Source organism: Penaeus monodon, chromosome 4 (genome assembly GCF_015228065.2).
Source record: "Penaeus monodon isolate SGIC_2016 chromosome 4, NSTDA_Pmon_1, whole genome shotgun sequence".
In the NCBI taxonomy this organism is placed as follows: Eukaryota; Metazoa; Arthropoda; class Malacostraca; order Decapoda; family Penaeidae; genus Penaeus; species Penaeus monodon.
Genome location: NC_051389.1, coordinates 20,829,845 through 20,837,344, shown reverse-complemented (window position 1 = coordinate 20,837,344; position 7,500 = coordinate 20,829,845). Strand labels below are relative to the sequence as shown.

General features: G+C 36.7%; 3 non-coding genes across 3 annotated transcripts; all 3 read left to right on the top strand.

The window, feature by feature from the left end:
* Positions 1 to 1,381: 1,381 nt before the first annotated feature.
* On the top strand, positions 1,382 to 1,452 carry Trnap-ugg. Its single transcript has one exon. It is a non-coding gene; the product is annotated as a tRNA-Pro (tRNA).
* A 2,722-nt stretch (positions 1,453 to 4,174) lies between these two features.
* On the top strand, positions 4,175 to 4,246 carry Trnap-ugg. Its single transcript has one exon. It is a non-coding gene; the product is annotated as a tRNA-Pro (tRNA).
* A 756-nt stretch (positions 4,247 to 5,002) lies between these two features.
* On the top strand, positions 5,003 to 5,074 carry Trnap-agg. Its single transcript has one exon. It is a non-coding gene; the product is annotated as a tRNA-Pro (tRNA).
* Positions 5,075 to 7,500: the final 2,426 nt, after the last annotated feature.

Sequence of the window (7,500 nt, the reverse complement as noted above, 5' to 3'; positions counted from 1 at the left end):
TTATAATATATTATATATATATATATATTATATTTTCGGCTCAACACACAACGTATATTGTATAGATCTGTTTTAACGGTAGGTTCATGTCTGAGCCGCCGTGGTCACAGCATGATACTTAATTGTAGTTTTCATGTTGTGATGCTCTTGGAGTGAGTACGTGCTAGGGTCCCCAGTTCCTTTCCACGGAGAGTGCCGGTATTACCTTTTTTAGGTAATCATTCTCTCTATTTTATCCGGGCTTGGGACCAGCACTGACTTGGGCTGGCTTGGCCACCCAGTGGCTAGGTAGGCAATCGAGGTGAAGTTCTTTGCCCAAGGGAACAACGCGCCGGCCGATGAGGCCGCGGCCCAGGAAGGTCGAGCGGCAGCCTCTCGTGTGCTCGAGGAGGCCGGCCTCCGTCCAGACAGGTACCTGGAGTGTTTGTAGCTCCTCGAGGAAGGATTCCATCGTGAGCGGGCGCTCAAAGCAGAAGCGTGTGTTGCGCACCACAGATTGGCTAGAAAATGTGTGTATATATATATATATATATATATATATATATATATATATACATATTATTATATACACATATATATATATATATATATATATATATATATATATATATATATATATATATATATATAGTTGGTGTGTGTGTGTGTGTGTGTATTGTATATTATACATATATATATATATATATATATATATATATATATATATATATATATATATATGTATATATATGCATGTATATAAATATATATATATATATATATATATTATATATATATATGTATATATATATATATATATATGTATATATGTATATATGTATATATATATATATATATATTTATATATATACATTTGTGTATGTTTGTGTGCATGTGTGTTGCCGTACTCTTCTACAATTCAATTCATTATTAATCATGCACCGAAATAATTCTTTTTCTTTTAACGGTAGGTTCATGTCTGAGCCGCCTTGGTCACAGCATGATACTTAATTGTAGATTTCATGTTGTGATGCTCCTGGAGTGAGTACGTGGTAGGGTCCCCAATTCCTTTCCACGGAGAGTGCCGGTATTACCTTTCTAGGTAATCATACCGAAATAATAAATGAGTGTTATTTAAATATATTTCTACATGATAAATTTCACAGATTTTGAGCATTTATATGCTAATGCTTATTCACATATCAAAATCATAATATCCGAGTATTTAGTATTTTTACACGGGATAAATCTCATTATATATACATATATTATACACATATGTATACCCTCTACCCTTGGCGGTAGAGGGTACAGTAATATACCGGGTGTGGGCGGAGCCGCGGCGACAGCTAGCATGAGAGAATGCTTGGAAAATGTAAGTCTCTAGTAACATGTTCAAAACGGCCTGATGGTCTAGGGTATGATTCTCGCTTTGGGTGCGAGAGGTCCCGGGTTCAAATCCCGGTCAGGCATTTTGCGAAGGAACGTAAAAGTGATTATCGGATGCGACCAATATGATATTTTGCTTTATAACAGTCTATTGCATGCTACTACCCCTTCAAACAGCATTGCTACTTATTGTAATTTCATGTTTAGTCTGTGGTGGTGTGTGTGTGTCCCCATCTATTACCACAACGTGCCGGTATACTCACGTACACATACCACAAATAAAAGTATTAAAAAACACAAACACACAACACAACACAACATACACATATCATATATCATACTTCGAAGATAGATTTAAGGATAATCTATATATATACATATATTATAACATATTATATATATCTAGTACATATATATGTGGCGGAGGCACAGTAGATGGGTGTTGGTGTTTTGTATGTCGGTGTGGTTGGGGTTTGTTGTCGTTTGGTGCGTGGTTCATGGTACGTCCTTATAAGGAAGGTTAAAAAAGATGATTATAGGCAACCATATACTGAATTTGTTGCATTTCTTTTAACATTACATTGATTCAGCGATAACCAATGGTAAAACGTAAACCTGCTTCACAAAAAGTACAAATGTTCCATTATATAGTGTTGTGTCGCTAGATCTTGGCGATGTAGCAAAGAATTTCGGCGTTTGGTGTGTATAGAATGCAAAAATTACACGCAAGAACTTCGCGTCATAAAACATTTTCCAGTATGCTGCCGTTTACAACAAATACTAATATAGGACTGAGAAAGGCATAAGAGTAACTAATCATGTATGTAAATGTTAATGCTATATAGTATGTTATAGCAAAAATAACATTGGTGTGTGTGTTGTGTAGGCCTGTAGGGGGGGCGTGGTGGTGGGTAAAGTTATTGTACAACTCTTACGGCACGGTGGAGTAGCGATGTTCCCATAGTTTTTTGCGTTCGTGTTCTTACATATATTACCGATACAGATTCCGTAAGGTTCAAAGAAATCCTTATATAGTCATGAAGGTAGTATCTCCGTAGCAAAGTTCCTACTTTTCGTCAATAGATGCAAAATTTTAAACTGAGTGGGAGAAAAAAATTCAGTATGTGCCTGCTGTTTAACAAGACTAAATAGGATCATGTAGGAAGGCTGACACTTCTCATCCTTTTTCTATTATTATGGCAAATAATCTGGTATGTGTTTCAAACAGCCAAATTCGAATGTAACTATTTTCATTATTAGGATGGAGTAGACAGTCAGTATTTTTTCACAGTGGGTTGTGCTTTGTTCCATCATCCTTTCCTTATGTTCCGAGGGAGTACCATGACCACGAGACATGAATTCCCTCGTAAAAAAAAAATCATATTTGATTTCGTTTAAAGCAAGGGATTGTAGTAAGACACTCGCACTTTTCTCCTTTCTTTTGGTGATGCTATTTTCACAAATCGAGCTAATCTGATTCAAGATGAATATTTTACTATTAATGGTCTAAACAGTCATTGATTTTGAAACAAGGTAAAAGTTGGGTTACCAAACTATATAGGCAGGAAAGATTTGAACTAAAACCTAATTTCAGTCCTAAAAATGATGTATTATAGTTTCGTATATGGGTGTACACTGTTTTTTTATATTTGATTAAATTTAATACGAAAATGTTGATGTGTTCAATATGAAGTTTTTTTTTTCTTATTGTCCTAGAAATCATGATGGTGGAAAGTAAAATGGTTACCAATAGAAAGAAATTTAACATTATATTCAGATTTAGAGTGCTCGATAGATCCAAAGTGTTCGTTAATTGATAATCTAGAAAATGAATGTCTGTTGTAAGCAATGCAAAACGTTCCACTTTTGTACCTGGCTACAGCAGGTGGAAGTACGAAATGGCAAAAGAGTAACTTTAACATTAGCAGACACTCTGCGAACCAAAAGTTCTAATGAGAACAGAAAATAAGTTCTAATAACACATACAATAATTTAAAGTCCCGCAAATCATGACAATGCAAAAAGAACTTGTTTGCGACTTTATTCAATATCATTTCCTTTATGAGAAGAATATTAATTGTATAATGACAGCATTACAAATACTAGGTAGTCAAAAGATTCAAAAGGGAGTACTGATTAATTTTATCTGTTTATTGTAGGGAGGGGATTTACCCTGAAAAGACAGCATTAAACTCTGCAAAGCCCTTCAAACGGGATACTGAGTACGTATCGACTCGCTGTGCTTGTCGGATCTTTACAGAAAAAAGACTGCAAAACAATACCTTACATAGAATCGAATTGATACGTGCCTAGAACTGCTTGCACATTGCAGTCTAATGAATCTTAAGCACATAATATACATGAAATGAATTAGATAACGTTGCAAAAGTTAATTATTAGAACTGATTCAATAAAATAATGTAAATATGAAAATTGAATTTTCTCTAGAAAGGAACTAAATTACTACACTAGTGTTTTCGTATGTAATTAACACAGTAATGAAAAAGAGAATTTTTATAAGATTACCTTCGATAACCTTATTATGAATGCATATACATTTGCGCTTAAAGCATTAGAAATTTTTAAACTTCGCTCACGGACCACCAGTACTGCCTTTTCAGACCCAAAGGTCTCGGAATCCTTGGGGGCTGCATAGACTGGATGTGTACAATAGGTAGATATCGCCCGGAAAAAGTAACACCGTGCTTATAATAACGATATTAACATTAATCATGAAATGAAAAGGAAAGTCAGTAGCAGAAGAGAGCGGAGCTTCATAATTTCACTTTTTACATGACTGCACGACGGCCTGATGGTCTAGGGGTATGATTCTCGCTTTGGGTGCGAGAGGTCCCGGGTTCAAATCCCGGTCAGGCCCGACATTTTGAAATGGTTTGTGGAATAAAGTAACATGAGTTGAAATTAATAACCACGTAATCAAGCACGAAACGGAGATGATTACTACATGATTCTTTATCAGGTAGGACATGTGAGTGTGAGTGTGAGTGTGAGTATGAGTATGAGCATGTGAGTGTGAGTGCGAATGCGAGTGCGTTTGTGTTTATTTGTGTGTAACTATGCGTGCCGGTATATCTTTGTGTCTGTCTATCAGACACAGGTACATACCTATATGTATCTAAAATTCAGTCTGGGAACAGGGGGCAGATGATTGTTTAATGAAGGGTTTAGAAAATATTCGTGTCCAGGTACAACTACATTCAAACTCACACTCGCGATAAGATCCCATGAAAGGGGAGATAATATAACGATACTTACGAATGATAGTTTCATCCAACATTCATTCTTTTATGTGTATTTGTATAATTTTAAAGCAATAACGCTTACACATGATCTGTTTTATGTTTCATGTCTGAGATCCACAGCATTGATATAAAAATGATAGTCATGATTACTATAAGCCTAAAAAAATGCTCAACACCCAGAGAAAATTCTATCAAAAAGGCAAACACTGACATTCATATTCTATTTCTAGTCTGTTAGTACTACAAAGCGAGTGGGGGATTGCAGCACGAGCCGTGTCAGGGTGTGGGCAGAATTTCGGCGACCGCTAGCGAGAGAGAGAGAGAGAGAGAGCTCGGAAATATGCACCTGACTGTCTAGTTCCTCTCATAACGGCCTGATGGTCTAGGGGTATGATTCTCGCTTAGGGTGCGAGAGGTCCCGGGTTCAAATCCCGGTCAGGCCCATACGTTTAATTTATGAATAATATAACGCTAGACAAAAATATCTCTAATGTCATACTTGGTGTAGTGACTGATAATAACCTATAGACTGTGCAGCATACATGTCCGTAGATACTCACTCTCTCTCTCTCATCGTTGAAATTGAAATCAATGAAATACAAAGTATAGCGACGACTACACATAAGCATAACGAAAACAAGATTAAAATGAAGTCGATGGTTTAGTTACCTCTATAAATAATCTATAGAAATAGAAAAGCACTATTCATTTATTTTTTCACGTAAGAAAATACAAATGCCTCTCCGACAACCATGCAATTCGTTATAGAAGGAAATAAAAAAAGAATTATATATCATAACAGATCCGAACATTATTGAGTTTACAAAGCAGTGCTATTGAAACAGTGAGTGAGAAGCCCTTCCGTTTCAACGGGGCAACCTTTTAATGGCATTGTTCATCCTATTGAGGAGGATAAAAAATAACTACAATATAATGTTAGATAATTAGACAAAACGAGGGAGGAGCTAAAGTAAATAACAAGGGTCTTGAGCTGAAACAGAAACCAAAGACCTTATCTTTATTAATGTCATCATGCAATGCGCATTCGTTACATTTTTCATTATCATCATCATCGCCGTTTGGTTGATTTGTGAAAAAATAATAATTCATAAATATGCACAGTAGCTTCTACGCCTTTATGAAAAACACTTTGGTTAAGCATGATCTTCAAAATTCCACCAACTCGTGAAATAAAATCAACGTTCGAACCACATCCGAATCTTCTGCTGTCAAGGAACGCGAGAATTTCACTTAGGTCATTATTAACGAGTTGGGACGTTGGACTCTTGCCTGCCTCTCGCGTTGAGCTATCGAGCAAAGGTCAAGCTGAATCACTTAGCTCTCTCTCTCTCTCTCTCTCGCTCGCTCGCTCGCTCGCTCGCTCGCTCGCTCGCTCTCGCTCTTGCTCTCGCTCTCGCTCTCGCTCTCGCTTCTCTCGCTCTCGCTCTTGCTCTCGCGTTGCTCTCGCTCTCGCTCTCGCTCTCGCCCTCTCTCTCTCTCTCTCTCTCTCTCTCTCTCTCTCTCTCTTCTCTTTCTCTTTCTCTTTTCTCTCTCTCTCTCTCTCTCTCTCTCTCTCTCTCTCTCTCTCTCATATTAATGCACATGCTAACACACACACACACACACACATAGATATTGATGGATATTGCAATGAGGTTATTTTAGATGATACTGAAGATCTACACTGCTTTATATTAGATGTGCTATAGTGCCAATTAAATCACAGTAAATGGGATTTGTTTAGTATCATGACTGAGCACCATATTTTAACTACATCATGAGAATGTCGCATTATTGTTCGACTTCATTAAAACGCAATGGGTAAAAAAAATAAAATAAATAGATAAATAGATAAATAAATAAAAATAAATAAAAAAAAACATTAATAGGCCATGCGTAACAAAAAAATAAAATCCGCAAGTACCTATACATGTGTGTGTGTGTGTGGTGTGTGTGTGTGTGTGTGGGTGTGTGTGTGTGTGTGTGTTGTGTGTGTGTGTGTGTGTGTGTGTGTGTGTGTGTGTGTGTGTGTGTGTGTGTGTGTGTGTGTGTGTGTGTGTGTGTGTGTCGTATGTGTGTGTGTGTGTGTGTGTGTGTGTGTGTGTGTGTGTGTGTGTGTGTGTGTGTGAGGAGGAGAAATTGATAGTGGTATATAGAGTTAAACGTGCACACATAAACGCATACACACGCGCCCGCATACATAAGATAAAATGTAATTTCTATTAGAATAATTTCTGTTAAAGCTTTGCTATTGTTCAGAAATCCCGGTGATGGAATACAGACATGCTCTAACAGCGCAATGTAACTCAGATGTTACAGCTGTATTGCTGAATTACTGATGTGTTTACAATCAAGAGAAATTACATTCATGATATGTAAATATGATGAATATGTATGTTGTTATAATTGCGCGAATCGTTGCGCCTTTGGATTCGCAATGCATTGTGGGAACAAAGTGACACAGTGGTTGTGTTTCCTGAACGTGCATCCTACTGTTTACGAGTCTTGCTTGAGCTTCACTTGCTCTGCTTGCAATGCAATACGGGCTAACGGCACTTAAGATGATTTTCAAAATGATATGAATTAAAATACCATTGGTCGGAAATATGAATGATATAAGTCTGTAACCAGTCGGAAATCTTTGTTTTAAATGATAAATTAAATACATGTACATATCGCTTGTGCTTTACGAGGCATTAATTATTGTGCTTTGATGCAAATTGTTGACATCGGGTGAAAAGATTCACAATTATTTTTCATCGATTTGATGGAACCATAAAAAAGGAAATGTTATTTTTTTCGTGCATTGAAGTCCATGTATTAGGAAAAAAAAGTTACATTTTTAAAGAATGCAATCCATTCCATTAAT